We start from the raw sequence: 27,580 nt of genomic DNA, 5'->3' as shown, positions 1-27,580 counted from the left end.
TTGGACTCCTTTTCCCTATTCTACCTACGTAACACTATGATCCACTAGAGTCACTCCATCAACTGACCTGAGTTAAGCAAAGGATTGGAGAAGGAATATTCAAGACACAAGAATAAATTAGTAAGCGATTTTAAAAGTTAGAGTGAACTAAAAAAACAAAAACCATAATTAATGACAATCCAGTAGCATTCAGCATACCTAGCACCCAGATCTTGGTTTCTAAATACCATTCTCTACTAAAAGGAAACAGGATTCCTTACAGAAAGGGCTGTTTCCAGGTGTGGGCAGAAAAAAAGTAAGGTGAGTGAGTCTAGAACATTATGTGTGTGCCAAAAAATAAGGAAAAGCTCAAAGTCCAATGTGGATGTATATGAACTGCAAATGACTTTCAAATGGATCACCATATCCATATATGATGCTTAATGTACTATTTTATTTTGTCCTGCCATGAGGCTTGTGGGGTCTTAATTCCCAGGCCAGAGATTCAACCCACACTCTGGGCAGTGAGAGCATGCAATCCTAAACCACTGGATTGCTGGGGAATTCCCTGTTCTATTCTTTCAACTTTCAATTTTCTTCAGGATTGAAAATTTTCAAATTGAAGATTTGTGATAAACAGAGATTTTTGAAAACAAACAAAGATGCTAGCTTGAAAGGGCTCTCCCACTGGTTGAATCTGGAATAATTTAAGCATCAAAGAGAATAATAGGGAATTCCCTGGATGGCCAGTGTTTAGGACTCTGGGCTTTCACTGTGGAGGGGGCAGTTTTCCACCCCTGGTGTGAGAACTAAGATCCCACAAGCTGCATAGCGCAGCCAAACAAAACAAAACAAAAACCTATAAGTGATTATAAACTACTTCTTTTATTTATTTATATATCTCTGGCTGTGCTGGGTCTTTATTGCTGTGCAGGCTTTTCTCCAGTGTTGCCTGTGCAAGGGCCTCTCATTGTGATGGATTTAGAGCTCAGTAGCTGTGGTTCCCAGGCTTAGTTGCTCTTCTGCGTTTTGGATCCTCCCAGCCCAGTGATCAAACCCTTGTCTCCTGCATTGGCAGGCGTATTCTTTACCACAGAGTCCTACCAAGTGTTGGGACCAGCGCAACAACGAACCGACCTGAGGGAGCATTTCCGCAGAAGAATAAGGAAAAATAAGACTCAGAAATAAGGTGGGGATCAGGGGGCTGATGCCGCTCCCAGGCAAAAGCCCAGATCCTAATCCTTGCATGCCTTTTATTGCTAACATCTACTTCCTTGTAGGAAGTCAAGAAACACCTGAAGTAACAGGCAAATTTGGCCTTGGAATACAGAATGAAGCAGGGCAAAGACTAATAGAGTTTTGCCAAGAAAATGCACTGGTCATAACAAACACCCTCTTCCAACAACACAAGAGAAGACTCTATACATGGACATCACCAGATGGTCAACACCAAAATCAGATTGATTATATTCTTTGCAGCCAAAGATGGAGAAGCTCTATACAGTCAGCAAAAACAGACCAGGAGCTGACTGTGGCTCAGACCATGAACTCCTTATTGCCAAATTCAGACCTAAATTGAAGAAAGTAGGGAAAACCACTAGACTATTCAGGTATGACCTAAATCAAATCCCTTATGATTATACAGTGGAAGTGAGAAATAGATTTAAGGGCCTAGATCTGATAGATAGAGTGCCTGATGAACTATGGAATGAGGTTCATGACATTGTACAGGAGACAGGGATCAAGACCATCCCCATGGAAAAGAAATGCAAAAAAGCAAAATGGCTGTCTGGGGAGGCCTTACAAATAGCTGTGAAAAGAAAAGAAGAGAAAAGCAAAGGAGAAAAGGAAAGATATGAACATCTGGATGCAGAGTTCCAAAGAATAGCAAGAAGAGATAAGAAAGCCTTCTTCAGGGATCAATGCAAAGAAATAGAGGAAAACAACAGAATGGGAAAGACTAGAGATCTCTTCAAGAAAATTAGAGATATCAAGGGAACATTTCACGCAAAGATGAGCTCGATAAAGGACAGAAATGGTATGGACCTAACAGAAGCAGAAGATATTAAGAAGAGATGGCAAGAATACACAGAAGAACTGTACAAAAAAGATCTTCATGACCCAGATAATCACTGGTGTGATCACTGACCTAGAGCCAGACATCCTGGAACGTGAAGTCAAGTGGGCCTTAGAAAGCATCACTACGAACAAAGCTAGTGGAGGTGATGGAATTCCAGTTGAGCTATTTCAAATCCTGAAAGATGATGCTGTGAAAGTGCTGCACTCAATATGCCAGCAAATGTGGAAAACTCAGCAGTGGCCACAGGACTGGAAAAGGTCAGTTTTCATTCCAATCCCAAAGAAAGGCAATGCCAAAGAATGCTCAAACTACCACACAATTGCGCTCATCTCACACACTAGTAAAGTAATGCTCAAAATTCTCCAAGCCAGGCTTCAGCAGTACTTGAACTGTGAACTTCCTGATGTTCAAGCCGGTTTTAGAAAAGGCAGAGGAACCAGAGATCAAATTGCCAACATCTGCTGGATCATGTAAAAAGCAAGAGAGTTCCAGAAAAACATTTATTTCTGCTTTATTGACTATGCCAAAGCCTTTGACTGTGTGGGTCACAATAAACTGTAGAAAATTCTGAAAGAGATGGGAATACCAGACCACCTGATCTGCCTCTTTAGAAATCTGTATGCAGGTCAGGAAGCAACAGTTAGAACTGGACATGGAACAACAGACTGGTTCCAAATAGGAAAAGGAGTACGTCAAGGCTGTATATTGTCACCTTGTTTATTTAACTTATATGCAGAGTACATCATGAGAAATGCTGGACTGGAAGAAACACAAGCTGGAATCAAGATTGCCGGGAGAAATATCAATAACCTCAGATATGCAGATGACACCACCCTTATGGCAGAAAGTGAAGAGGAACTAAAAAGCCTCTTGATGAAAGTGAAAGTGGAGAGTGAAAAAGTTGGCTTAAAGCTCAACATTCAGAAAACGAAGATCATGGCATCCGGTCCCATCACTTCATGGGAAATAGATGGGGAAACAGTGGAAACAGTGTCAGACTTTATTTTGGGGGGCTCCAAAATCACTGCAGATGGTGACTGCAGCCATGAAATTAAAAGACGCTTACTCCTTGGAAGGAAAGTTATGACCAACCTGGATAGCATATTCAAAAGCAGAGACATTACTTTGCCAACAAAGGTCCATCTAGTCAAGGCTATGGTTTTTCCTGTGGTCATGTATGGATATGAGAGTTGGACTGTGAAGAAGGCTGAGCACCGAAGAATTGATGCTTTTGAACTGTGGTGTTGGAGAAGACTCTTGAGAGTCCCTTGGACTACAAGGAGATCCAACGAGTCCATTCTAAAGGAGATCAGCCCTGGGATTTCTTTGGAAGGAATGATGCAGCTGAAACGCCAGTACTTTGGCCACCTCATACGAAGAGCTGACTCATTGGAAAAGACTCTGATGCTGGGAGGGATTGGGGGCAGGAGGAGAAGGGGACGACAGAGGATGAGATGGCTGGATGGCATCACTGACTCGATGGACATGAGTCTGAGTGAACTCCGGGAGTTGGTGATGGACAGGGAGGCCTGGAGTGCTGTGATTCATGGGGTGGCAAAGAGTCGGACGTGATTGAGTGACTGATCTGATCTGACTTCCTTGTACGTGCTCTAGATATCTGTTTTTTTACAATCTCAGATCAGGGATAAAGAAATATAATGCACAGTCCTCAATGTCAAACCTTCAGGCCTTTCATGACTCTGTTTAGCCCCACAGCTAGTGACAACCTTTCTCAGCAACTCCCTCAAGACTCTGGTTATGAGAACCTTCACTAATGGCATTCCATCAGTCATATCTGTACTTCAACATCTTGTTTTCAAGATGTTTTTCCATGATATACTTTTTACTGCTCTCAGCCCTTTGCCTGGGGGTGATGAGAAAGTCATTCTTATTTTTCAAAGAAGCCCTGTTAATTATAGTACAGGCCTGTGCATAGCATATTCCCTACACCAAGGAAGTCCTATAAGTGATTATAAAATATTAAATATGTCAAAATTTGTGAATCAGTATTAACGCTATTTTTAAAAGAGAAAATTTAAGGTAATTTGCCATAAACAATTTAAGTGTTAGTCGTTAAGGTCTGTCCGACTCTGTGCGACCCCAGGGACTGTAGCCCCCCAGACTCCTCTGTCCATGGGATTTTCCAGGCAAGAACACCGGAGTGGGTTGCCATGCCCTCCTTCAGGGGATCTTCCCCACCCAGGGATCAAACCGGATCTCCTGAATAACTGAAGGTGAAAATGAACAATTAAAGGAATGAACTTAGCATTTACTCTTTTTCTTCTTCCTTCTCCCTCTCCCTCTCCCCTCCCTCTTTCTCCGCTTCTTTAGGAGAGTCGGCGACAACGTCGTTGCTTCGGGGAAGGGAGTCGTCCAAGGGCTGTGGGTGAGGCAGGTCCGCTTCTTCTCCACCATCACAGGCTGCGGGCTGCGCAGGACGGCGCGCGCTCTGCGGATGGCGGCCGCGCGCAACTCCGGCGGCTGCGGTGGATGGCCCGGGCGGTCGTGGGGCTGGTGGTCCGCACGTATAAAGGGGCCTGCTTTCGCGGGCCGGAACTCCGCTCCATCACCACCTGACCCCTCTGCAGTCAGCAGCGGCTCCGCACTCGCAGTCTTGGGATGAATGAGCCCGTCTTAACTGAAGGCGTTGCGGGCCTTCGGCCTATTGGGTTCGGTGCTGAGTCTGCTTATTCCTCCTGACCTAAAGGCTGGAGGTTCCACACGCGCATCCCTTGCTTATGAGCCTACAGGGCGGCAGCTCCTCTCCTTGCGACGGACGGACACGGGAAAAAGCGAAAAGTTCGTTATATAGACTATGCCAGTTAAGAAATACAGAAAACTGATGCTGATGGCAGGCAGGAAAATATACCACTTAAGACCTGCTTTTATGAAGTCTTCTGCTAGTAGTGAGGCTCTGATGTCACCATGAAGGGATTTAGTGCTTTTCTAGATATAAGGAGATGCAAGGATTGAGATCATAACGTGAAAGTGAAAGTCGCTCAGTCATATCCGACTCTTTGCGACCCCATCAACTATACAGTCCATGGAATTCTCTAGGCCAGGATACTGGAGTGGGTAGCCATTTCCTTCGTTTGGGCATCTTCCCAACCCAGGGATCAACCCAGATCTCCCACATTGCAGGCAGACGCTTTACCCTCCGAGCCACCAATGGCAATCCACTCCAGTACTCTTGCCTAGAAAATCCCACGGAGGGAGGAGCCTGGTATCCATGGGGTCGCAAAGAGTCGGACACGACTGAGCAACTTCACTTTCACTTTTACTTCACCTTTATGAAGTCACTACCACCAATCCTCTTTACCAGCAAAACAACAGTTACCAAGTTACCAGAAAACGTTAGTAATAACTCCAACTCCAGTGCAACACCATAGGATTTGTTGAAGCCTTTGCTTTCCAACTCCACCAGCAAGAAATCTGGCTCCTGCTAATCTCAATATAGTAACGTATTTGTGAAGTCCTCTTGTTGTTGCTGTTGTTGTTCAGTCACTAGCTCTTTTTGGACTCTTTGCGACCCCATGGACTGCAGCACACCAGGCTTCCCTGTCCTTCACTATCTCCCAGAGTTTGCTCAAACATATGTCCATTGAGTCGGTAATGCCATCTAACCATCTCATCCTCTGTTGTCCCCTTCTCCTGCCATCAATCTTTCTCAGCATCAAGGTCTTTTCCAATGAGTCAGCCACTTCAGGTGGCCAAAGTACTGGAGCTTCAGCTTCAGTATCTGTCCTTCCAATGAATATTCAGAGTTGATTTTCTTTAGGATTGACTGGTTTGATCTCCTTGTAGTAAAAGGGACTCTCCAGCACCACAGTTCAAAAACATCAATTCTTTGGCACTCAGCCTTCTTTATGGTCCAACTGTCACATCCAAACATGAGTACTGGAAGAACCATAGCTTTGACTGTACAGCAAAGTCCAGCAACTTTGCCTTGCCAACAAAGTCCCCTGTACACAGTCTATTTCCTGACCTTACCAGGCTGCCTTCTGAGTTGGCTGTCTCAGGATGAAATGACCCTGCCATCTGGCCCTTGTCAAGTTAGCCCTCCTGTCAGATTCCACATGTGAACTGTTTGTACCAATATGTATGCCCTTGGTTCTCTAGACAAATGACTCCAACCAGAAACAACTTTGCCTCCCAGAGGACTTTGGACAGTGTGTGGAGACATTGTTGGTTGTCACAAGGAGGCTACTGACATCTAGAGGCCAAGGATATTGCTAAACATTCTGCCATGCACAGGCAACCCCCCTTCCCCCCACCCCCGACAGAACCATCGGATTCAAAATTTCGAAAGTACTGAGGTTGAGACTATAATGCATCTCATTGATAATTTGTATATTATTATGTGGGAAATTATAATAACTTAGTTATGGCTCAGCAGGTAAAGAATCTGCCTGCAGTGCCAGAGACAAGCAGACATGGGTTTAGTCCCTCGGTGGGGAAGATCCCCTGGAGGAGGAAAATAGCAGCCCACTCCAGTTATTCTTGCCTGGAAAATCCCATGGACAGAGGAGCCTGGTGGGCTACAGTCCAAGGGGTCGCAAACAGTTGGACATGACTGGGCGACTAAGCACAGATAAGATAAAATATATTATTTTATTGACTTCATTTTTAAGAATTTAATGAGGCTACTAGAAAAAAATTTTCTAAAATATTTATTTATTTGGCTGCACCAGGTCTAGTAGAGGCATGCGGTGTCTTTAGTTGAGGCATGTGGGATCTAGTGCCCAACTGGGCCCCTTGCATTGTGAGCATAGAGTCTTAGCCCCTGGATCATGAAAAGTGAAAGTGAAGTCGCTCAGTCGTGTCCGACTCTAGCGACCCCATGGACTGCAGCCTACCAGGCTCCCCTGTCCCTGGGATTTTCCAGGCAAGAGTACTGGAGTGGGTTGCCATTGCCTTCTGCATGAGGGAAGCCCCTACTAGAAAATTGTTCCTTACAAATGTGACATTTGCTGCTTCCAGGATTCCCTCAGGAGGCATTATATCTGGCTGTCTTTTTTTATTCTGTTTTCTTTTTTGTAATTGTTTTCTTGGTTGCCCTTTTTAAAAATTGATATAGTACTATAGATACCATCTTTCTAAGTCTTGCTAAATTTAAGAACTTTCATTCAAAGACACCTTTTGGTATGTATTTAAGAGAATCCTGGCTTTCGTGCCTTCCCCTGCAAAAAGGAAAAAAAAAATCTGTACGCCCAACGTGGGGCTCGAACCCACGACCCTGAGATTAAGAGTCTCATGCTCTACCGACTGAGCTAGCCGGGCTCACAGGGAGTCTACACCCTTCAGGAGAAAGTGTGCACCTACTACCTGACAAGACCCTGAAGATGAAGTGGGACCACCACCAACAGCTGCTGCGGGAGGATAAGAGTCCGGTCGGAGCAGGGACTCCTTGGGCTGGGAGCCAGCGAAACCCACCGAACTGGGCTGCACCGCCTGGCGGGGAGCGTGCATTTTCCCATAAGCTCTGGACCCCAAACGTGTCCCAACATACCAGAGGTCACTCGCCTAATAGAGTCATCCATTCACTCAAGTGTTGATTGAACGCTTAATGTATGCCAAGCACTGAGGATACCGCAGTTGACAAATTAGATTTTTAAGAAAGAGGAAGAAAGGGGGCCAGACTCCAGATCAAAGGAAATTGCTGCTGTTCATTTTTGTTTCCTTCTTCACCAGACTCGACGCCTGCAGTTTTTTAACACAACAGGCAAGCAGGAAGTGCGGTAGGAGTCTTTTAAGGGGCGATTCTCTCTTCCCTGTTAGGAAACTTGCCCTGCCCTCTTCAGTTATTAAAAGAAGAAAGAAAGAGAAAAGAAAATAGATGTTTCTGAGGACATGGGGCGCTTTCTCCTGGCCTGTGATTATAAAAAGTCACAAAAGTAGCTATACTGAAATAACAGAAGTCCAGGCAGAAAATCACCCACAGTCCTAACCCAGATCAAGTCAACGTTATCATTGCCCCCCTTACTTTCAATTCTCCCCTAAGTACCCCTTCAGTTCTTACACCCACATTTCAAAGGGGCAAGCTCTGCTGTCCACATTTTCTGTTTAGTTTTTGATCTGTGTATTTCTGCATTTTGCTAGCGCTTCTTTTTTTCTCCCCTTCCTTCCTGGGTCCTTCCACACCTGATTCCTTTCTGTACAGTCATGCAGGGACAGCTGCAGCTTAGGAGTTACTGTTTGTTATGTAAGAAATGCATCAAGCACGCCTTTCAGAGCAAGAACTTCCAAGTCGACTGGGATAGACTGAACATTCTTTTCTGAGGTTGAACACTATTAATGAAGGAAAGTATATTCCATCTGTCTCCCACAGATGGCCATTCCCATCTCCCTTTTATTTATTATTTACCAAACTCTGCTGCAATAAAAACATCCTTGTACTTACATCAGTCGTTTTATCTCTGAGACAGATTCAAAGAATTGGAATTAGAGGATCAAAGAATAGACTGCTTTGCAAAATTCGAACGAAACCACACATATTCCCACATTAAGATGTATGTGTAACCACATATTTTTTTCCCATTTAGATGTACGGGAACGCCGTCTTTGTCCTTCCTTGTTAGAGACTGTGGGGAATCTTTGTATCTTACGATCTATTATGATCTATTTATCTAATGATCCAAAATGCAACTCTCCATTTAAGGAAAGACAGGCCATCTTTCATACTACCCCAGGTGGGACTCGAACCCACAATCCCTGGCTTAGGAGGCCAGTGCCTTATCCATTAGGCCACTGGGGCTGCTGCCAAGACTGTTCCCAAGAACTTGGGAAGAAGGAATAACTAGTGGCCAGTAGTTAGAAAGTGATTCAGGAATTGGTTTGGGTGCTTATTAGAAACCTGGTTGAGTCCTTACAAGGTCCCAGTCTCTGTTCAAGTCGCCAAGGAACAGAGTCCTGAGTGAAACAGACAATCGCGACTCGCGACAGAGCTCCTGTGCGCGCCGCGCCCTCGCCGCCCGCCGCGCCCTCCTCTCCCTGCATTCCCGCGGCTCCTCCAGCGCTCCCCGGAGTCCGGTTTGTCGGCTTCCTCCAGCGGGAGTCTCAGGCTCCGGAACGCCCTGGGTTGTCCTGCGGATGACAGATGCAGCGAGCAGTGAAGGTCCCTGGCTGCATCAGTCCGCGGCGCGTTGGGCAGGACCACCCTGCGGCGTGTGTGATAAACGTTCAGTCCTCCGGGGACGCGGCTGGACAGAAGACCCGGGTGAGCGCAGGGCTGGAAGAAGGCGTGCGGGGCCAACACCGCGAGCAGGGGAGGCGACCCCTCCGCGCCCGCCGAGGCTCAGCCGCAGGTGGCAGTCAGAATTTCCCCCAAAGCCTCCTGCGTTGGGCATCGTCACCCAGGGCTTGGCAACGTCCGGGAGACCGCCAGCCCGCAGAATACGCCCCGCCCGACCTCGCTTTTCCAGGCCAAACCACACCCTTGGAGCTGCCCAAAGCCGAAGTCCGCGGGATTGGGACACACCCCCTGCAATTTCCCTCGCCACCCACCTTTCTTTCTTCACTGAAGTTCATAATTAATCCGAAGGGTAAAAAGTCAGCAGAATCCAGAGCCGCTCAAGATCCGACCCCCACCCCCACCCTACCGCATCCTCTCAGGAGAGCTCCCGGGACCTCAGATTCTCCTCTCGTCACCCCCTATCCCGATTTCATCCTTTGTCACTCGAACAACAAGATTATCCATGCGCAGTCCAGATTCCAATCTCCTTCCATCTCCTCCAATAAGTCCTTTATGACTAAAAAAAAAAAAAAAAAAATCCAGGACAGAATCAGAGGACAAACTTTGATTCAGTTGCCGCGGCTTCTAATCTCCTTTGTCCTGTTGGTCCTGGCAGTCTGGCCACCCGCCCGGATGAAGCGGCGGGCTAGGAGTGGGGGGCGCGAGAGCCACCGGCCCGGAGACCGGGGAGAAACCAGCATGGGAACAACACGGCGGACGCTGAGAGGAAACAGGATGCTGTAGACGTGGGCCCCTTGTGCCTCGGGTGTACTTCGTCCCACGGGTGCGCGCGGTCTCTGCACAGGCTCGCCTTTTAAAGCGATTGTATTTTATTTAGTAAAAGGGGCCGGGAGGAGGAGACGCCGGGGAACACGCATTGCAGAAGCAGCTGGCGGCGTTGTGGCGGGACGAGTGTGTTCCTGTTCATACTCGTCTTTGGGGGTCACAGATTCCAGGGGGGACCCAGGAGCAGATCCTGGGCTCTGCCTCGGTCTCCCGGAGCCCAAGGCGGTCACGTCTGCCGAGATTGGCAGGTGTCCCTGGCCCCACGGCAACTTCGGGCCGCCATCGTCTCTCTGGTTTGCCACATCCGTTTAAATTGGGCCCGGAATTTCTTGACTTTTCCAAAAGCAAGCTCTTCACTGCCTTGAGGTTTGTTTGTTTTTTATATCCAACATTTTCAGCTGTTTTTATAAAGAGGGTTGGTCCCCAAAACCCATTTGTGTTACTGGAAACCTCGACTCTGCCAGGGTGTTTTTCTTTATAACTTCTTTAAAACTGTTTATAGTTTTTTAACCAATGAGTTAAAGTGTTTTTGTTTGTTTTTAACAAATTTGGAGAGAGATGGTTCCCCCACTCCCTCCAGGAAATCAAATCCAATAGTCGAATCAGCCTTGGAGTTCTGCAGCAGACTCTGGAAAAAGAGGAGATTTGGCCTGAGGGATGGCCCTGCTCTCCGTCAGTGGTGACGCAGACCTACAGGGTGACTGACCCTGGCATGTGGTTGCCCCTGGAAGTGGGGAAAGCAGCTCTCCAGATTTGGAGCTCCTTAAGGGTCAAATTCAAACTCCACCTGGACCCCCAGCCGCCAAAAATGGGGCCCAACACAGCCTGAGGTTCAGAGCGGGGGACAGGACCCCTATCCTGACAGCATGGGCCCCAGATCTCCGTGCCCAACCCTGGCTCCCAGAACCCTTCCCTGACCTGGGGCTCTGAAGCCAGGGCAGACCTGGGAGTGCCCAGGTGAGGGGTGACAGTAGACGGAGAGAAGGAGGAAGAGAAGTGAATCAAGAAAGAGGAGGAAGGCCTTGGGTGCCGGAGTCAGGCCCAATACATTACTGGACACTTAGCAGGAATGTTTGAGTCTCAGTGGAGTAATTAATTGCTGGACTCGAAGCCTGAAAGGTAGGTGATCTGGGGAGACTGTTTCAGGTTTTCTCCCCTGCCGGCCTTAACCTGACCGAAGCCCCGAAGAAATTGCTCCGCACGGTGATGTCCACACCCCTGAATCCCCAAGACTCCTACTAAAAGTTTAAAAGTATCTGGAAACAGCTTGAAGCTTTTAAATGTTTTCTCTAATTCTCTCGAAGTGTGGAGCTTTGAAGTACAAGATCTGGGGACTTGGAATCCCCAAGACTCCTACTAAAAGTTTAAATGTATCTGGAAACAGCTTGAAGCTTTTAAATGTTTTCTCTAATTCTCTCGAAGTGTGGAGCTTTGAAGTACAAGATCTGGGGACTTGGCGTAGTTCTCAAATCTCTAGAGAAGAGCTGTTTTCATGTAAAAACGGAAATAAACGGGCTCGTCCGGGATTTGAACCCGGGACCTCTCGCACCCTAAGCGAGAATCATACCCCTAGACCAACGAGCCACACAAATTGTACCCTCTGGGTCTCTTCTGTGACTCCGTGGCATCCCCGATATGGAATTCGGGAGACCAGTAAGGTGGGGCGGGGAGGAAACTCCAATTTCAGACCCATGGGAAAGTGTTGAGCTCATAGATTGGTGGGCAAGGGGAGGACGCCAGAGCTTCCTGTGCCAGCAAGTTGGGAAGCAGCCCCTGGACCCTACCCGCACCCCCGCCCCCAAGCAAGTGTAGTGGTCCCTGTGCTCAGATTGCAATAAGCCCAACGCCGGGAAAGACGGGCTACACTAGCATCCCGGCTTGGCCTTTAGGTGACTTTGCTGACACTTCTTGCAGCCAGGAACATGCTTGAGGAGGAGCTGGGGTAAAAGCCAGCAAGGAGCTGTGGGTCCGGCTGGGCAGTTGAGTGCCCTTTGATGGCAGGTCACAGGATTGCCTTGCTTGGAAAAGGCGCTCCCCAAGGTGTAGTATCCTGGTATTCATCTGATGCTCACTGATGCTCACCTGCTGAGTTTCTCCGGACTCCAAAAGGTGCAAACGAAGAAAAGACAACGCCCAACGTGGGGCTCGAACCCACGACCCTGAGATTAAGAGTCTCATGCTCTACCGACTGAGCTAGCCGGGCAACCATGAAGAAACCCTACCCTTGCATACATTGATGGGGTAATGTGAAGGTGATGGGACCTAGGTGACGGGTACTGACTTAGACGTGGACATCAGGGTCGGGTGGTCAGTAGCCAAAGGTTCCAGGGCCTCACAGGGAGTTCCCGCTTCAAGCTCCACTCTCCATCTACGATCCCTTCTATGATAACAGTTCCTCTAGTCCAGGACTTCCCTCACCACCCCGTAGCTGGGGAACCCAGTCTGGCCCCTGTGCCCACCCAGCTCACCTGACGGTGGGCTTAGGGAGGAGGAGCTGGGCGAAGTCGCACAGAGAGAGCAGCACAAACCTAGGGCGAAATGCACAATTGACCCCTGGGGTGACATCTGGATTATTTCCAGTTTCTTGGCTGTTTTGAATAAAACAACTATAGACTTGTGTACAGATTTTTGTGTGAACAGAAAGAAGTCTTCATTTTTCTGAGATAAATACCCAAATTGCTGGGTTATATGGTGGTTATAAGTTTAGTTTTTAAAAGAAATGCCACAGTGTTTTCTAGCACGAGTGTACGATTTTACATTCCCACCAGCAATGTATGGGGTGACTCACTGTCTCCAATAAAATGTTCAACAGAAGTAGAGAGTGTCAGCATCCTTGTTGCATTTCTAACCTCAGATAGAATATTTTCAAGGTTTCACCACAAACTTGAAATTTGCTGCAGTATTTTGTAGATAATTTGGGCAAGTTATGGGTACTAACAGCTTTCACAAAGTTATTTAGAATATACTTTTATTATCTTCTTAATTTATCCAATAACTGTAAAGTCATTCTCTAACATGGGTTATGTGTATCTTCTGTCATTATTTCTTATTCAGTTTTTGCAGAGTTCATCAATAGCATTAACTTTTTGTCATTAATCTCTATTGTATGCTTGTATGCTTGTTTTCAACATCATTATTGTCTTTTTTTTTTTTTTAGTTCAACCAGTTTATTGCTACCAACCATCTCCCTCCAGCCTCATGTATGAGTGCTCAGTCATGTAACTCCATGGACTGCAGTCCGCCGGGCTCCTCTGTCCATGGACTTTTCCAGGCAAGAGTACTAGAGTGGGTTGCCATTTCCTTCTCCATCAACATCATTATTTTCAGCTCTTCATCGTTTCTCCCCTTGTTCTAATTTATCTGGGTTTATTTTTTGCTGTACTTTTTCTAATTTCTTGTCATTAGCTTTAAGCTTGTCTTCTTTATTATACACATCTAAGGCTATCAATTTTCCTCTAACTACTGCTTTAGCTGTGTCTTAAAGGTTTTGATATATAGTATTTTTCATCATCATTTACTTCAAAGTATTTTAAATCCTACTGTAATTTCTTCCTCAACTCATATAACTTCTAGAAGTGTATTGCTTAATTTGTAATATTAGGATATTTTAGGTTTTTTGTTTATTGTATATTATTTATTTTGACGTATTTTTAGTTTACCATTTCTTTCATATTTTGAAACCATTGCATACATCTATTGAGATTTGTTTCACTTTTTGCGTATTTTTAAACAAATACAGTCCTGTTTCATTCTTCTAGAGCATTTTACATAGCTTCGGTTCTCAAATATATTTTCATTATTGTCTTTCATATCTTTATACATAGTAAGGATAGTTGTGTTATAATCTGTATCTATTAATCTTAGCATTTTTCCAACTTTATTTTCACGTCTATTGTTCACTGGTTGTTGCTCATGATGCCTAGTTTCCTTGTTATTTTTCATTGTGGCGTCCCATGGCACTCTTTCCAGCATATGCTGAAGACATCCCGGCAAGCACCTGAGACCCCACAGTGGGGTGGGGGTCCCAGTGTCCACCTCTTGCACCTCAAAGGCGGCCTCCGCAGAACAGGGCAGAGGGGATTTGGCTCCTGTCAGGCGCTGGGGCCCAGGACCTTGGGTACCCAGGGGTGCCGGAAGTCCCTGGACTCCTGCTGACTTCCGGCAAGGAAGGAGGGAAGACGCATGAGTCCACGCCAGGTAGAGTGACTGGATTTAGAGTGATGCGAATGCCTGCAGCCCATCGCCTCTCCCCAAGTGGATGCCTTGCCCTCTTGACTAGGGACTGTGGGGCCCAGGCTTGACAGTTCAGAGGCCTCCAACCGAGTAAAAACTGGCTCTTTATGTACAGAGGAAGGAAACACCTCTCCAGTCTTCCGTGCCTGGAACTTGGACTAACAAAGCAGCTTGTGGCCAGATTCGTGGAGACACTTTAGCTCCTGGGCCTCAAAAAAAGTTTTAAAATGACAAGGGGAAGCACAGAGTGGCTCCTGAGACCCGCCGACTGGGGAAGAAAAATAGGGCTCGTCCGGGATTTGAACCCGGGACCTCTCGCACCCTAAGCGAGAATCATACCCCTAGACCAACGAGCCACATGCTTATGCATTTTGGATTTCCTCTTCCACCCGTGGGATCGCGGCTGGACCGGCCATGCCATGGAACTGACGCGGAATGGAGACTCCAATTTCAAGCCCACTGGGAAATGTAGAATCCCAGGACTGATGGACCCGGAGAAAACTGAGCGCTCCCCCAATCCGGAGCCCCGCGTCGCCTCCCCTCGGCCCTAGGACGACAGAGAGCCCCGGCCCAGGAAGGGCGGCCGGCCTCTGTCCCCGGGCCGCTCATCGGTCATCGGTCACTTCGCAGGCCTCCTCGCAGCCGCGAGCGCAGGGAACCTGCTGGACAAAGCCGGCGAGGGACTCCGGGGTGCGCGGGAGAGCTCGAGAGCGGGCGGGGGCGCGGAGGGTCCCGGAGCCGCGATCTCTGGGACGCTCGCTTTGGGGGCGGCCGAACCCCCAAGACGTGGCCCCCGGTGATCGCTCAACAAACGCCGGCGGAGTGCACGGAGGGGACACCGCCTCGGCCTCGGCCTCCCGCGCTGCTCTCGCTTCTCCCGGGTCGGCTCCCAGCTCCCGCCCCCGCAGGTCAAAACCTAGAAAGCGCGTTTCGGACGCGGGGCCCCCAACCCACAAGGTTGACTGTGAGAATCGCTTTGTTCTACCGACTGATCCAGCAAAGGTCCCGGCCTCAAATGCCCTAGGATGGCCTGATCTGGGGGTGGTCCCTAGAGGGGGGCGGGTTAGCCCATCAACCAGACCGCGCACCAGGACGGGTCACGATGCCCCTCCCAACCCAGCTGGGGGAGGAGGCGGGCCCTGCAGTCGGGCTGGGGAGGAGGAGGCCGCCCTCGGAGCAGCGAGAGCCCGCGTCCAGGAGTCGGGGGTCAGGTCGGGGCAGAGTCTGCAGTCGATATGTTCTCCCTCGACGTCCAGCCACTCCCCAGCCCCTCCGGATACTTAGCCCCATTTCTTCACCCTCTCATCAGGGAAAGCCCCGGGGACGATACCCCGACACAAGAATGAAATTGTGCCCAGGGAAGCCCGGGAGTCTCTTTCTCTCTCCCCGCCTCCCCGCCACTAAAATGCAACTTTAAGTTACAGTAGGGCTGATTGGGGGCTGGAGCAGTGAGTGATCCTCCCGAATCATCAGAGACCTGGAGCCCTAAGGCAGCCTACGAGGCACTTTCCTTTACTCTGTTTGCAGGAGCGTTACCGCATGTCCCTCTCTCTGAGGACGCTGTCTAGTCTGCGTCTCCCCGATGCTTCCACAAGACCAAACCTCAGTCCTCCGCTTAAAGAAAAGGGACGGGCTCGTCCGGGATTTGAACCCGGGACCTCTCGCACCCAAAGCGAGAATCATACCCCTAGACCAACGAGCCACTTCATCATTCCCTCTCTCGCCTCCAGTCCTTCTGCAGGTGACTCCAGTGAAGCTCGCTGCCATAGCTCAGATGTCAGCGTGCGCACCGGAGAATCCGGCTCTCGGGGATCGCCGGGTCGCGGGTTCGAAGCCGCAGTCCGGTTTCAGAGCGACGTTTCGATTATCTGCTCCTCGTGCGGCGGGAACTGGAGGAAGACACCCCCCCACCCCCACCCCCCGATCCAGCTGCAGCTTTGCTCAGTTCTGCCTCAAATAGAGGCAGGAGATTTCCCTCCCAGAACACCTCGCCCGCAAGAGGCCTCTCTTAGGGACCGAAGGGTCCCTGGGCCTGAGGCAAAACAGACTCTGGAACTACTGAACAACCCTATATCCCTCTACTTAATCGACACCTGAACCAAATTTCTCCCCCAACAGAGCAGTCTCTGAGCGAGAGGAGGAGGAGGTTCCTCAGGACCGCTTATTGTCCAGGGGTAGGAGTCTCCATTAGGTGCAAGAGGGTCAAATTCCCAGAGCAGTCTAGGTCTTCACACCTTTTAATTTGGGGGACTTATCAGCCTTTAAGGGCGCTGGTTCTTCCCTTGTCCTGAACTTACTCTCCTAGCCTTCCAGAAATGGGAGTCTAGAAGTTCCCATGTGAGTCCCAACCGTTACAAGAAGCAGACAAGGCGAGGGCAGGGCCCAGCGTGGCTTTCTATGGTGAGCAGGAATCTGTTTATGTCTGCACCCTGTGCCTCCAACAGGGCACTTTTTAGTCGGGAATGGACAGCTGGGAGCAGAAAACCAGCACACGTGGCACTGGAATCCACAACAAGCAGCAAAAACTACGCCCAACGTGGGGCTCGAACCCACGACCCTGAGATTAAGAGTCTCATGCTCTACCGACTGAGCTAGCCGGGCGGCTGAGGGTACCCGACTATGGCCAGGTTTCCGAAGTTGACGGGCTGTGGACCGCCCCAAACGAAAGTATGGAGCAGGTACCAGGGTCAGTGGGTAAGTGGAGTGCCTGGATTTGAGGTGGGGGTGGGCTCCGGCTGCAAACGCCAGCAGCGCATCGCCTCTCTCCACGCCGATGCCTTGGCCTCCTGACCGAGAACCTTCGGGTCCAGGCTTGACGGTTCTGAGACCTGCCACCGGCGAAGAACGGGCTCCCGATGCAGAGGAAGGAAACATCTCTGTCTTCCGTTCCTCGTTCCTCCAGCACAGGCTGACACTGTAGCTTGTTAGGAGACTCACGGAGACACTTTGGCTACTGGGTCTCAATGAAAAATTTTAAAACGACAATGGAAGGGCTCAGAGTGGGCCCTGAGACCCGCAAGTGGGGAAGAAAAGCAGGGCTCGTCCGGGATTTGAACCCGGGACCTCTCGCACCCAAAGCGAGAATCATACCCCTAGACCAACGAGCCGCACACACCTGGCTCCCTCCCGCGGTCCTTCCGCAGGTGACTCCGGTGAAGCTCGCCGCCATAGTTCAGTTGTCGGTGTCCCCACCTGCGAACCCCAGGTCACAGGTTCGTAGCTGCAGTCCAGTTTCAGAGGGACGGTTGGATTATCTGCTCCTCGTCCGGCGGGAGCTGGAGGAGACCCCGCAGCTGCAGCTCTGCTCAGTTCTGGCCTCAAACGGAGGCAGGAGACTCCGCGCGCCCAGGGCACCTCGTCTGCAAGAGGCCTCACCTAGGGACCGAGTGAGGGAGGCCTGAGTGAGGGAGGCGGGCAAAACAGATTCTGGAAGAATCCTATATTCCTCTAGTTAATCGACACCTGAATCCAATTCTGCCCCAACGGAGCAGCGTGACTGAACTAGAGGAGGAGCGGCGGGCGGTTTCCAGCCATGGCTCCCTGATCCAGGGGAAGGAGGAGGGGCTCAGGTTTTCACACTTTGTTTTTTTAAATTGGGACCAGTGTTCCCTGAGGAGGAAAACCCCTGTGAGCCTTAAATGGCGTTGATTCTTGCCTTGTCCTGATCGGCTTACTTTCTTGACCTTCCAGGAATAGGAGTCTACAAGCCCCCATGAGAGACCCAACCGGTACAAGGCGCTGACAAGGACGAGGGCAGGACCCAGCATGGCTTCCGCTGTTGTTCAGCCGCTCAGTCGTGTCCGACTCTATGTGATCCCATGGACGTCAGCACGCCAGGCCTCCCCGTCCATCATCAACTCCAGGAGTTTGCTCTAACTCACGGTCATTGATTCAATGATGCCATCCAACCATCATCCTCTGCCACCCCCTTCTCCTCCTGCCTTCAGTTTTTCCCAACATCAGGGTCTTTTCCAATGAGTTGGCTCTTGGCATCAGGTGGCCAAAGGATTGGAGCTTCAGCATCAGTCCTTCCAATGAATATTCAGGGTTGATTTCCTTTAGGATGGACTGGTTTGATCTCCTCGTAGTGCAAGGGAGTCTTAAGGGTCTTCTCGAACAACACATTTCAAAAGCATCAATGGAGATCAGAAATTTGTGTGTGTCTGCACCCTGTGCCTCCAACAGGGCACCTTTTAGTCGGAAATGGACACCTGGGAGCAGAAGACCAACCCATGTGGGGCAGGAATCCAAACAGGCGGCAAAAACTACGCCCAACGTGGGGCTCGAACCCACGACCCTGAGATTAAGAGTCTCATGCTCTACCGACTGAGCTAGCCGGGCGGCCGCACAGAGCCACCTGCAGACAGGTGTCGGAATTTGACGGCTGTGCTGCTGCTGCTGCTAAGTCGCTTCAGTCGTGTCCGACTCTGTGCGACCCCAGAGACGGCAGCCCACCAGGCTCCCCCGTCCTTGGGATTCTCCAAGCAAGAACACTGGAATGGCTTTCCATTTCCTTCTCCAGTGCATGAAAGTGAAAAGTGAAAGTGAAGTCGCTTAGGTTGTCTACTTGAAAGTTATACAGTCGTGTCCGACTCCCAGCGACCCCATGGACCGCAGCCCACCAGGCTCCTCTGTCCATGGGATTTTCCAGGCAAGAGTACTGGAGTGGGCTGCCATTGCCTTCTCCCACGGCTGTGGACCGCCTCAAATGCAGGATGGAGTAAGTCCCGGGGTCAGCGGGGCCATGGGGTGACTGGATTTGAGGCGGGGCTGGGCTCCAGACGCAAACGCCAACAGCGCATCACCTCTGCACGCCGATATCCTGGCCTCCTGACCTGGGACTGTGGGGCCCAGGCTTGACGGTTCAGAGACCTGCAAGCTAAGAACCACCGGCTCTTGATGCAGAAGAAGGGAACCTCTCTCAGTCTTCCGTGCCTGAAACTCGGACTGAAAATGTAGCTTGTTAAGACACTCGTGGAGACACTTTGGCTACTGGGCCTCAATGAAAATTTTGAAACGACGACAAGGGGAGGCACAGAGTGGACCCTGAGACCCGCAAGTGGGGAAGAAAAGCAGGGCTCGTCCGGGATTTGAACCCGGGACCTCTCGCACCCTAAGCGAGAATCATACCCCTAGACCAACGAGCCGCACACACCAAGGTTTTTAGCTCCCCTCTCTGATGCCGTGGTGTCTAGGAGCTGGACCCGCGACGCCAGTGAAGTGGTGCAGAAGGGAGACCCCAATTTCAGACCCACTGGGAAGTGCGGGGTTCCAAGAATGATGCGCGCGGAGAAAACCCAGCGCTCCCGGGCCGGCAAAACGGACAGAAGCCCCTGCGCTCCGACAGCCCGGGGTCCGCGCCGCCTCTCCTCCGCCGTCGGACGACAAAGAGCCCCGGACCAGGAAGGGCGTTCGGCCTCTGTCCCCGCGCCGCTCATCGGTCACTTCGCAGGCCACCTCGCAGCCGCGAGCGCAGGGGACCCGCTGGACAAAGCCGGCGAGGGACTCCGGGTCGCGCGTGCAGGTGGGGAGCGCTCGAGAGCGGGCGGGGGCGCGGAGGGTCCCGGAGCCTCGATCTCTGGGACGCTCGCTTTGCGGGCGGCCGAACCCCCAAGACGTGGCTCCCTGTCATCGCTCAACAAACGCTGGCAGAGTGCATCGAGGGGACACCGCTTCCGCCTCGGCCTCCCGTGTTGCTCGCGCTTCTTCCGGTGAGCTCCCTGATCCCGCCCCCGCAGGTCAAAACCAAGACAGCCCTCTTCGGACTTGGGGCCCCCAACCCCTGAGGCTGAATGTGAGAGTCGCTTTGTTCTACTGACTGATCCGGCCGGACAGCAGCGGTCCGGGCCTCAGATGCCCTAGGCGCGCCTTGCGTCTCCCCGAAGCTTCCACCAGGTCTGCCTTCAGTCCTCCTCTTAAAGAAAAAGGACGGGCTCGTCCGGGATTTGAACCCGGGACCTCTCGCACCCAAAGCGAGAATCATACCCCTAGACCAACGAGCCAACACACACCTCCCACCCCCTCCCCCCGTCCCTCTGCAGGTGACTCCCGAGAAGCTCGCCGCTGTAGCTCAGTTGTCAGTGTGTGCACCTGCGAAACCCGCTCTGTGGGTTCTTGAGGTCGCGGGTTCGTAGCCGAACTCCGGTTGCAGACAGACGGTTAGATTATCTGCTCCTCTTGCGGCGGGAGCTGGAGGGAGACCCCGCAGCTGCAGCTCTGATCAGTTTTGGCCTCAAATGGAGGCAGGAGACTGGCCGCCCAGAACACCTCGCCTGCAGTCGTCCTCACACGGGGACCGATGGGGGGCGGGGGGCGGGGGGAGGCGGTGCCTGGGCCTCCTGAGGAAGTGAGGAAAACAGATTCTGGAAGAACCCTAGATTTCTGAATCCAATTCTGCCCCAACGGTGCAACGTGTCTGAGCGAGAGGAGGAGGGGGAGGCGGTTTCCGGCCATGGATCCCAGGTCCAGGGGAAGGAGGAGGGGCTCAGGTTTTTACACTTTTTTGTGTTTTGATTGGGACCAGTCCTGGTGGGCTGCTGTCTATGCGGTCGCACAGAGTCGGATACGACTGAAGCGACTTAGCAGCAGCAGCAGCAGTGTTCCCTGAGGAGGAAAACCCTTGTGACCCTTAAAGGGCGTTGGTTCTTGCTTTGTCCTGACCTGCTTACTCCCTTGATCTTCCAGAAATGGGAGTCTAGCTATCCCGAATAGAGGCCCATCTGCTACAAAGAGCAGACAACTCTGAGGGCAGGACCCAGGCTGGCTTCCTAAGGTGAGCAGGAATCTGTATGTCTGCACCCTGTGCCTCCAACAGGGCAGTTTTAAATCGGAAATCTACAGCTGGGAGCAGAAGACCAACCCACGTGAGCCAAGAATCCAAATAGGTGGCAAAAACTACGCCCAACGTGGGGCTCGAACCCACGACCCTGAGATTAAGAGTCTCATGCTCTACCGACTGAGCTAGCCGGGCGGCTGCACAGAGCCGTCTGCAGACAAGTGTCAGAACTTGACAGCTGTGGACCGCCCCAAATGACAGGATGGAGTAAGTCCCGGGGTCAGCGGGGCCATGGGGTGACTGGATTTGAGGCGGGGCTGGGCTCCAGACGCAAACGCCAACAGCGCATCACCTCTCTGCACGCCAATATCCTGGCCTCCTGACCTGGGACTGTGGGACCCAGGCTTGACGGTTCAGAGACCTGCAAGCGAAGAACCACCGGCTCTTAATGCAGAGGAAGGGAACCTCTCTCAGTCTTCCGTGCCTGGAACTCGGACTGAAAAAGTAGCTTGTAAAGACACTCGTGGAGACACTTTGGCTACTGGGCCTCAATGAAAATTTTGAAACGACGACAAGGGGAGGCACAGAGTGGGCCCTGAGACCCGCAAGTGGGGAAGAAAAGCAGGGCTCGTCCGGGATTTGAACCCGGGACCTCTCGCACCCTAAGCGAGAATCATACCCCTAGACCAACGAGCCGCACACACTACGGGTTTTGGCTCCCCTCTCTGATGCCGTGGTGTCTAGGAGCTGGACCCGCGACGCCAGTGAGGTGGTGCCGAAGGGAGACCCCAATTTCAGACCCACCGGGAAGTGCGGGGTTCCAGGAATGACGCGCGCGGAGAAAACCCAGCGCTCCCGGGCCGGCAAAACGGACAGAAGCCCCTGCGCTCCGACAGTCCGGGGTCCGCGCCGCCTCCCTTCCGCCGTCGGGCGACAGAGAGCCCCGGACCAGGAAGGGCGGTCGGCCTCTGTCCCCGCGCCGCTCATCGGTCACTTCGCAGGCCACCTCGCAGCCGCGAGCGCAGGGGACCCGCTGGACAAAGCCGGCGAGGGACTCCGGGTCGCGCGTGCAGGTGGGGAGCGCTCGAGAGCGGGCGGGGGCGCGGAGGGTCCCGGAGCCTCGATCTCTGGGACGCTCGCTTTGCGGGCGGCCGAACCCCCAAGACGTGGCCCCGGGTGATCGCTCAATAAATGCCGGCGGAGTGCATCGAGGGGACACCGCCTCCGCCTCGGCCTCCCGTGCTGCTAGCGCTTCTCCCGGCTCAGCTCCCCGCTCCCGCCCCCGCAGGTCAAAACCAAGACAGCCCTCTTCGGACGTGGGGCCCCCAACCCCCGAGGCTGAATGTGAGAGTCGCTTTGTTCTACCGACTGATCCGGCCGGACAGCAGCGGTCCTGGCCTCAGATGCCCTAGACACGCCTTGCGTCTCCCCGACGCTCCATCAGGTCGACCTGCAGTTCTCCTTTTAAAGAAAAGGAACGGGCTCGTCCGGGATTTGAACCCGGGACCTCTCGCACCCAAAGCGAGAATCATACCCCTAGACCAACGAGCCGACACACACAACAACCCCTCCCCCCTTCCCTCTGCAGGTGACTCCGGGGAAGCTCGCCGTTGTAGCTCAGTTGTCAGTGTGTGCACCTGCAAAACCCGCTCTGTGGGTTCTTGAGGTCGCGGGTTCGCAGCCGAACTCCGGCCTCAGACAGATGGTTAGCTCATTGGCTCCTCCTGCTGTGGGAGATGGAGGGAGACTGGGAAGCTGCAGCTCTCCGTTCTTGGGAGGTCCCTGAAGCCACCCACCCACCTGGCCTCAAGTGGCTGCCGTTGACTCCAGCCCTGCACCTCGCCCGCAGGCGGCTCTCTCCAGGACCTATCGGGGGTGCCTGGACCTGAGGCAAAGAAGACTCTGCAACTACCGGAACAACCTTTTATCCCTCTATTTAATTGACATCTGAACCAAATTCTCCTCCAAACAGAGCACTATCTCAGCAAGAGGAGGAGAAGGCGGAGGTTCCCAGGGAAGGCTCACTGGTTCAGGCGTGAGTGAAAGTCGCTCAGTCGTGTCCGACTCTTTGTGACCCAATGGACTATACAGTCCGTGGAATTCTTCAGGCCAGAATACTGGATCCATAAGCCATTCCCTTTTCCAAGGGATCTTCCCAACCCAGGGAGACGAACCCAAGTCTCCTGCATAGCAGGCGGATTCTTTACCAGCTGAGCCACTAGGAGTCTCCATTAGGAGCAAAAGGGTCGAATTCCCCGGGCAGCCTAGGTCTTCACACTTTTTAATTGGGGGGCTTGTCAGCCTTAACGGGCATTAGTTCTGGCCTTGTCCTGAACTCCTTACTCCCCTCGCCTTCCAAAAATGGGAGTCTACAAGCCCCCACGAGAGGCCCAAACGCTCAAAGGAGAGGACGACAGCGAGGGCAGGACCCAGCATAGACGCCTATGGTGATCAGGAATTTATGTGTTTCCACTCACTGAGCCTTTAACAGGGCAGTTTTTAGTCGGGAGTGGACAGCTGGGAGTAGAAAACTAGCTCACATGGGACAGGAATCCACAATATACAGAGAAAAAAAAAAAGGCAGCGAAAAAGTCGCCCAAAGTGGGGCTCAAACCCACGACGACCCTGAGATTAAGCTAGCCGGGCAGCTGCGCTTTGCCACGTGCTCCGAATTTCCGAAGGTGACTGGCTATAGACCACTCCAAATGACAGGAGAGGGCAGGATCGGGGTCAGAGGGGACATGGAGTCCTCTCCGGGCATTCTGAGTGTCTAGACTGCCTAGAATCTGTGGTGTCCTCAGGCAGAGGAGGAGCTGTGCGGGGCTGCAGTGGGGCTCGGCACTGACGGATGGACGGCGGTTGGCTGGTGGCTCAGCGGCGGCCAGAAGCCCTGCAGCATGGACAGAACTCAGGGCAGACCCAAGGGGGATGATCTCACAACGTGTAGACGGACACTCGGCCCCAAATGAGGATGGGCCCACCTACTTGCTGTTGCCAAATATCTGTTAAAGCCACGTCTGGGCTCAGGATGATGCCAGGGTCTGCTTCAGATTATGGGTATTTTCAGCTGCACAGGTGGCCCTCAACCCGAACCACCAAAGTCAGACGCAGCCTGAGATCCCGGATGTTGCCTGGTACTGAGTTGAATTCGGTCTTTCTCTGGGCTTTGACACAGCCTGAGGCCCACATGTTGACTCCAGTCCCCACCATGAGGCCAGGGGATGTGGGTGTGTCAGCTTGAGGAGGCACCAGGAATATGAGGACACAGCTCCTGCCTCAGGGTGGTGGAAAGCAGGCCTGAGCCGTGGGTTCCTTCTGCCAAAATATTTTGCTGAGCCCCAACTGACTCTGAGTCTGGTCTGATCACTGATGGGAACCCTCAGGATCCAGAGCTAGAAGCTGCCATCTGGGACAAGACTCTTCAGGTTTCTGCCCAAAGTGGGGTGGAAGAGTGTGAGGTGTGGAAGAGTGTGGGACAAGAGTGGGCCCAGGGAGCTGGGAGGGGGCCTCAGAGAGAAAACCAGTGCTTCCAGCAGCCCAGAGTTGCCTGGCTCAGGGAGGTGGCCTGTGGTGGGCAGACAGGATGGAAGCTCAAGCAAGAATTAGTTTTGCAGTCTTGAGACACTGTTCTAAATGATTTACCAAAAAAAAAAAAAAATTAACTTAATATCCCAAGCAAATCTTTGAGGCATGAGCTGCTATTATCCCCACTCTACAGATGGGGCCCTTGAGAGGCCCTTGAGAGCCCAGGCTTGGTGGGTCCAGATCTGTGAAGTCCAGATGGGGAATAGAGGAGCCTGGTCCTGTAGCCCTCCCCCAACCCTAAAAGAACTGCCCAGGATTTGCATCCTGGACCACTCACACCTAGAGGGAGGCTCAAAACCCCAGGCCACCAGCCACTTGGGTGTGGAGATTTCCTAGATCTCCACAAGGTTACTAGAGTGCTCCTGAAACAGGTTCAGGGACAAAGTCTGTGCAGGGAAGTATGGATGTGTGGGTCAGGGACATAGATCAGTCCACAGTGTCCCAAAGTGATACCCAGGGCAAGGGGGGGAGAGCAGGGCTTGGACCCCAGGACTCCCTGTCACTACCTACTCCCTCCTGTCTCAACCCCTTTGCTCTCCATCATAAAGTAAAAGCACCTGGAATCAGAGTCTGTCATTCCAGGCACACCACAAAAATGTCCTGAGGGCAAGGGAAGGGCTTGTCCAGCATTTGAATCTGCCCACAGAGAGGGATCAGAGAAGGCAATGGCACCCCACTCCAGTACTCTTGCCTGGAAAATCCCATGGATGGAGGAGCCTGGTAGGCTGCAGTCCATGGGGTCGCTAAGACAGCGACTTCACTTTCACTTTTCACTTTCATGCATTGGAGAAGGAAATAGCAACCCACTCCAGTGTTCTTGCCTGGAGAATCTCAGAGGTGGGGGAGTCTGGTGGGCTGATGTCTATGGGGTCGCACAGAGTCCAACATGACTGAAGTGACTTAGCAACAGCAGAGAGGGGTAGGATGTGAGTCTCACTTGGTGTGAGGGCACCAGGGGCCCTATGGAACCATCCAAAGCCATCTGAAGAGTATAACTGAGGCACGGAGACCCCAGTCAGTCAGGGAGCAGAACCTACACCACAGCAATAGGGCAGGGACCCCTCCAGGCCTGGCTTTGTCTTTTCTTGTTTAAGACACACCCTCCCTGCTCCCTCTGCCCCGAATGTCTCCTGAGGGGAAAACACACCCCAAATCGGTGTCCTTTCTTCCTCCTCATAGGATAAGGTGACTAAGACTTTGTGTTTGTTTTCTCAGAAAAGTGAAAGTCGCTTAGTCCTGTCTGACTCTTTGCCACCCTCCATGGACTATACAGTCCTTGGAATTCTCCGGCAAGAAAACTGGAGCCATAAACTGTTCCCTTCTCCAGGGGATCTTCCCAACCCAGGGATGGAACTCAGGTCTACCCACATTACAGGTGGATTCTTTACCAGCTGTGCCACCAGGGAAGCCGTTTCTCAGGAAGATTTCTCCAAATCGGATTCGGAGTTATTGAAAAGCCTATGCAAATGACAGGGGTTCCCAAAATAGGAAACCCCGCCCAACGTGGGGCTCGAACCCACGACCCTGAGATTAAGAGTCTTATGCTCTACCGACTGAGCTAGCCGGGCCTTGCTAGAACAGGTCAAGCCCAGGTGACTGGCTGGCTACTCCTACCTCGCCTTTTCTTCCCATCTTCTTCCTCCTGCCAGAGGTTACAGGCACTGAATCGCGGAGCTGCTGTCTTCCACTCTTGACCCAAGTTCTAGGTCCGCAGAGGAAAGTCGGGTCCCCAGTCCCTCGCTCCAGCGAGTACTCGCTGGAGCCTCCACAGCGAGTCCCCTTTGCTCCGGTAGGGGCAATTTGTGGTCTGGGGTCGCAGAGTCCTCAGCCTGGACGCCCGGAGTGCGAGAAGCTGCGACCTCCTCCCTTCCTTAGCATCATCCCAGATCGGGTCCCGGATTCGAGCCCCAAGGGCGTCGTCGTGGGACAAGGTGCCGCGCGCGGCTCGGAGGACGAGTGCGGAGGTTCTGAACTCCATCTCCTTCCCCAACTCGGTCCTTGTCCACAGGTCCCATCCGGGTCCCGTGGTCCCCCGGAGTCTCCAGGTGAGACGAGCAGAGGGTGAGGGACACTTCTTCCAGCAGGAAAAGTCTGTAGCCACCGCCTTCCCTGTGCTGAGCACTAAAAAGGGGGGAGAGGTGATGGATCCCCTCCTCCTGGAGCTTTCCCGGCTTGCCCCTCCTGAAAGCGACAGTGTCTGGAAACTCGGGGATGCCCAAGACTGTCGTGAAGGGCCAGTCGCCCCCAAGGCCAGCACCGTACCCTTAAACCAAAGAGCCAGAACGAAGATGACGCATTCTGGTCCTTGGTCACCCTGACACCGCCCTTCCTCCCCTCTCCCCCGCCCCCCGCCCCGCAACTAGGGCAGAGGCGGGATTCTCTGCTCCGAGAGAGGGAACCTGGGGGAAGTTTCGGTGCCGATACCCTGAAGGGGATGGTGAGGTTATGCTTGGTGTTCTAGGGTCCGAGGTTCGGTGATACACACTCAGGGTGGCTTCCACCACCACCCCCACCTCCACCCCGACTCCCTCCTCCATCCCCACCAGGCGCGGGGGGACTTGGGCAACCCTGGGACCCTAGGGTACCGGGCACAAGGGTGCATATATCCCAAGCCCGTGCTTGTCCCTAAACGAAGGAAGCAGCGCAGCAAAATACCGGAACAGAAGTCTCGCGCTCTAAGTGTAGAAGGGGCGGGTCCTGGACAGGAAGCGAGCGCCTAGAGAGCACGCCCCGGTGGCCTAATGGAGAAGGCACTGGCCTCCTAAGCCAGGGATTGTGGGTTCGAGTCCCACCCGGGGTAATCGGTCACATCTTGGCATCTGTATGTTGGGGTGGCTTCTGTCAGCAAAAACTGTTGTCAACCTCATCCCTGAGAGCTGCACCTTCTAGGACCCCCAAAGTTGGAGGACGG

The 27,580-nt window shown here is 52.2% G+C and overlaps 16 non-coding genes across 16 annotated transcripts; 1 reads left to right on the top strand and 15 right to left on the bottom strand.

The window, feature by feature from the left end:
- Positions 1-7,266: 7,266 nt before the first annotated feature.
- TRNAK-CUU (transfer RNA lysine (anticodon CUU)) lies at positions 7,267-7,339 on the bottom strand. The gene has a single exon. It is a non-coding gene; the product is annotated as a tRNA-Lys (tRNA).
- A 1,401-nt stretch (positions 7,340-8,740) lies between these two features.
- TRNAR-CCU (transfer RNA arginine (anticodon CCU)) lies at positions 8,741-8,813 on the bottom strand. The gene has a single exon. It is a non-coding gene; the product is annotated as a tRNA-Arg (tRNA).
- A 2,775-nt stretch (positions 8,814-11,588) lies between these two features.
- On the bottom strand, positions 11,589-11,660 carry TRNAP-AGG (transfer RNA proline (anticodon AGG)). The gene has a single exon. It is a non-coding gene; the product is annotated as a tRNA-Pro (tRNA).
- A 546-nt stretch (positions 11,661-12,206) lies between these two features.
- On the bottom strand, positions 12,207-12,279 carry TRNAK-CUU (transfer RNA lysine (anticodon CUU)). Its single transcript has one exon. It is a non-coding gene; the product is annotated as a tRNA-Lys (tRNA).
- A 2,314-nt stretch (positions 12,280-14,593) lies between these two features.
- Positions 14,594-14,665, bottom strand: TRNAP-AGG (transfer RNA proline (anticodon AGG)). Its single transcript has one exon. It is a non-coding gene; the product is annotated as a tRNA-Pro (tRNA).
- Positions 14,666-15,939: 1,274 nt separating this feature from the next.
- Positions 15,940-16,011, bottom strand: TRNAP-UGG (transfer RNA proline (anticodon UGG)). Its single transcript has one exon. It is a non-coding gene; the product is annotated as a tRNA-Pro (tRNA).
- Positions 16,012-16,837: 826 nt separating this feature from the next.
- On the bottom strand, positions 16,838-16,910 carry TRNAK-CUU (transfer RNA lysine (anticodon CUU)). The gene has a single exon. It is a non-coding gene; the product is annotated as a tRNA-Lys (tRNA).
- Positions 16,911-17,344: 434 nt separating this feature from the next.
- Positions 17,345-17,416, bottom strand: TRNAP-UGG (transfer RNA proline (anticodon UGG)). The gene has a single exon. It is a non-coding gene; the product is annotated as a tRNA-Pro (tRNA).
- Positions 17,417-18,577: 1,161 nt separating this feature from the next.
- On the bottom strand, positions 18,578-18,650 carry TRNAK-CUU (transfer RNA lysine (anticodon CUU)). The gene has a single exon. It is a non-coding gene; the product is annotated as a tRNA-Lys (tRNA).
- Positions 18,651-19,384: 734 nt separating this feature from the next.
- Positions 19,385-19,456, bottom strand: TRNAP-AGG (transfer RNA proline (anticodon AGG)). Its single transcript has one exon. It is a non-coding gene; the product is annotated as a tRNA-Pro (tRNA).
- Positions 19,457-20,239: 783 nt separating this feature from the next.
- On the bottom strand, positions 20,240-20,311 carry TRNAP-UGG (transfer RNA proline (anticodon UGG)). Its single transcript has one exon. It is a non-coding gene; the product is annotated as a tRNA-Pro (tRNA).
- Positions 20,312-21,206: 895 nt separating this feature from the next.
- TRNAK-CUU (transfer RNA lysine (anticodon CUU)) lies at positions 21,207-21,279 on the bottom strand. The gene has a single exon. It is a non-coding gene; the product is annotated as a tRNA-Lys (tRNA).
- A 429-nt stretch (positions 21,280-21,708) lies between these two features.
- Positions 21,709-21,780, bottom strand: TRNAP-AGG (transfer RNA proline (anticodon AGG)). Its single transcript has one exon. It is a non-coding gene; the product is annotated as a tRNA-Pro (tRNA).
- Positions 21,781-22,563: 783 nt separating this feature from the next.
- Positions 22,564-22,635, bottom strand: TRNAP-UGG (transfer RNA proline (anticodon UGG)). The gene has a single exon. It is a non-coding gene; the product is annotated as a tRNA-Pro (tRNA).
- Positions 22,636-26,164: 3,529 nt separating this feature from the next.
- Positions 26,165-26,237, bottom strand: TRNAK-CUU (transfer RNA lysine (anticodon CUU)). The gene has a single exon. It is a non-coding gene; the product is annotated as a tRNA-Lys (tRNA).
- Positions 26,238-27,396: 1,159 nt separating this feature from the next.
- Positions 27,397-27,469, top strand: TRNAR-CCU (transfer RNA arginine (anticodon CCU)). The gene has a single exon. It is a non-coding gene; the product is annotated as a tRNA-Arg (tRNA).
- The last annotated feature ends 111 nt before the right edge of the window (positions 27,470-27,580 follow it).

This window comes from Bos javanicus, chromosome 25 (genome assembly GCF_032452875.1).
Source record: "Bos javanicus breed banteng chromosome 25, ARS-OSU_banteng_1.0, whole genome shotgun sequence".
NCBI lineage: Eukaryota > Metazoa > Chordata > Mammalia > Artiodactyla > Bovidae > Bos > Bos javanicus.
This window is presented reverse-complemented; position numbering and strand designations above follow the sequence as displayed.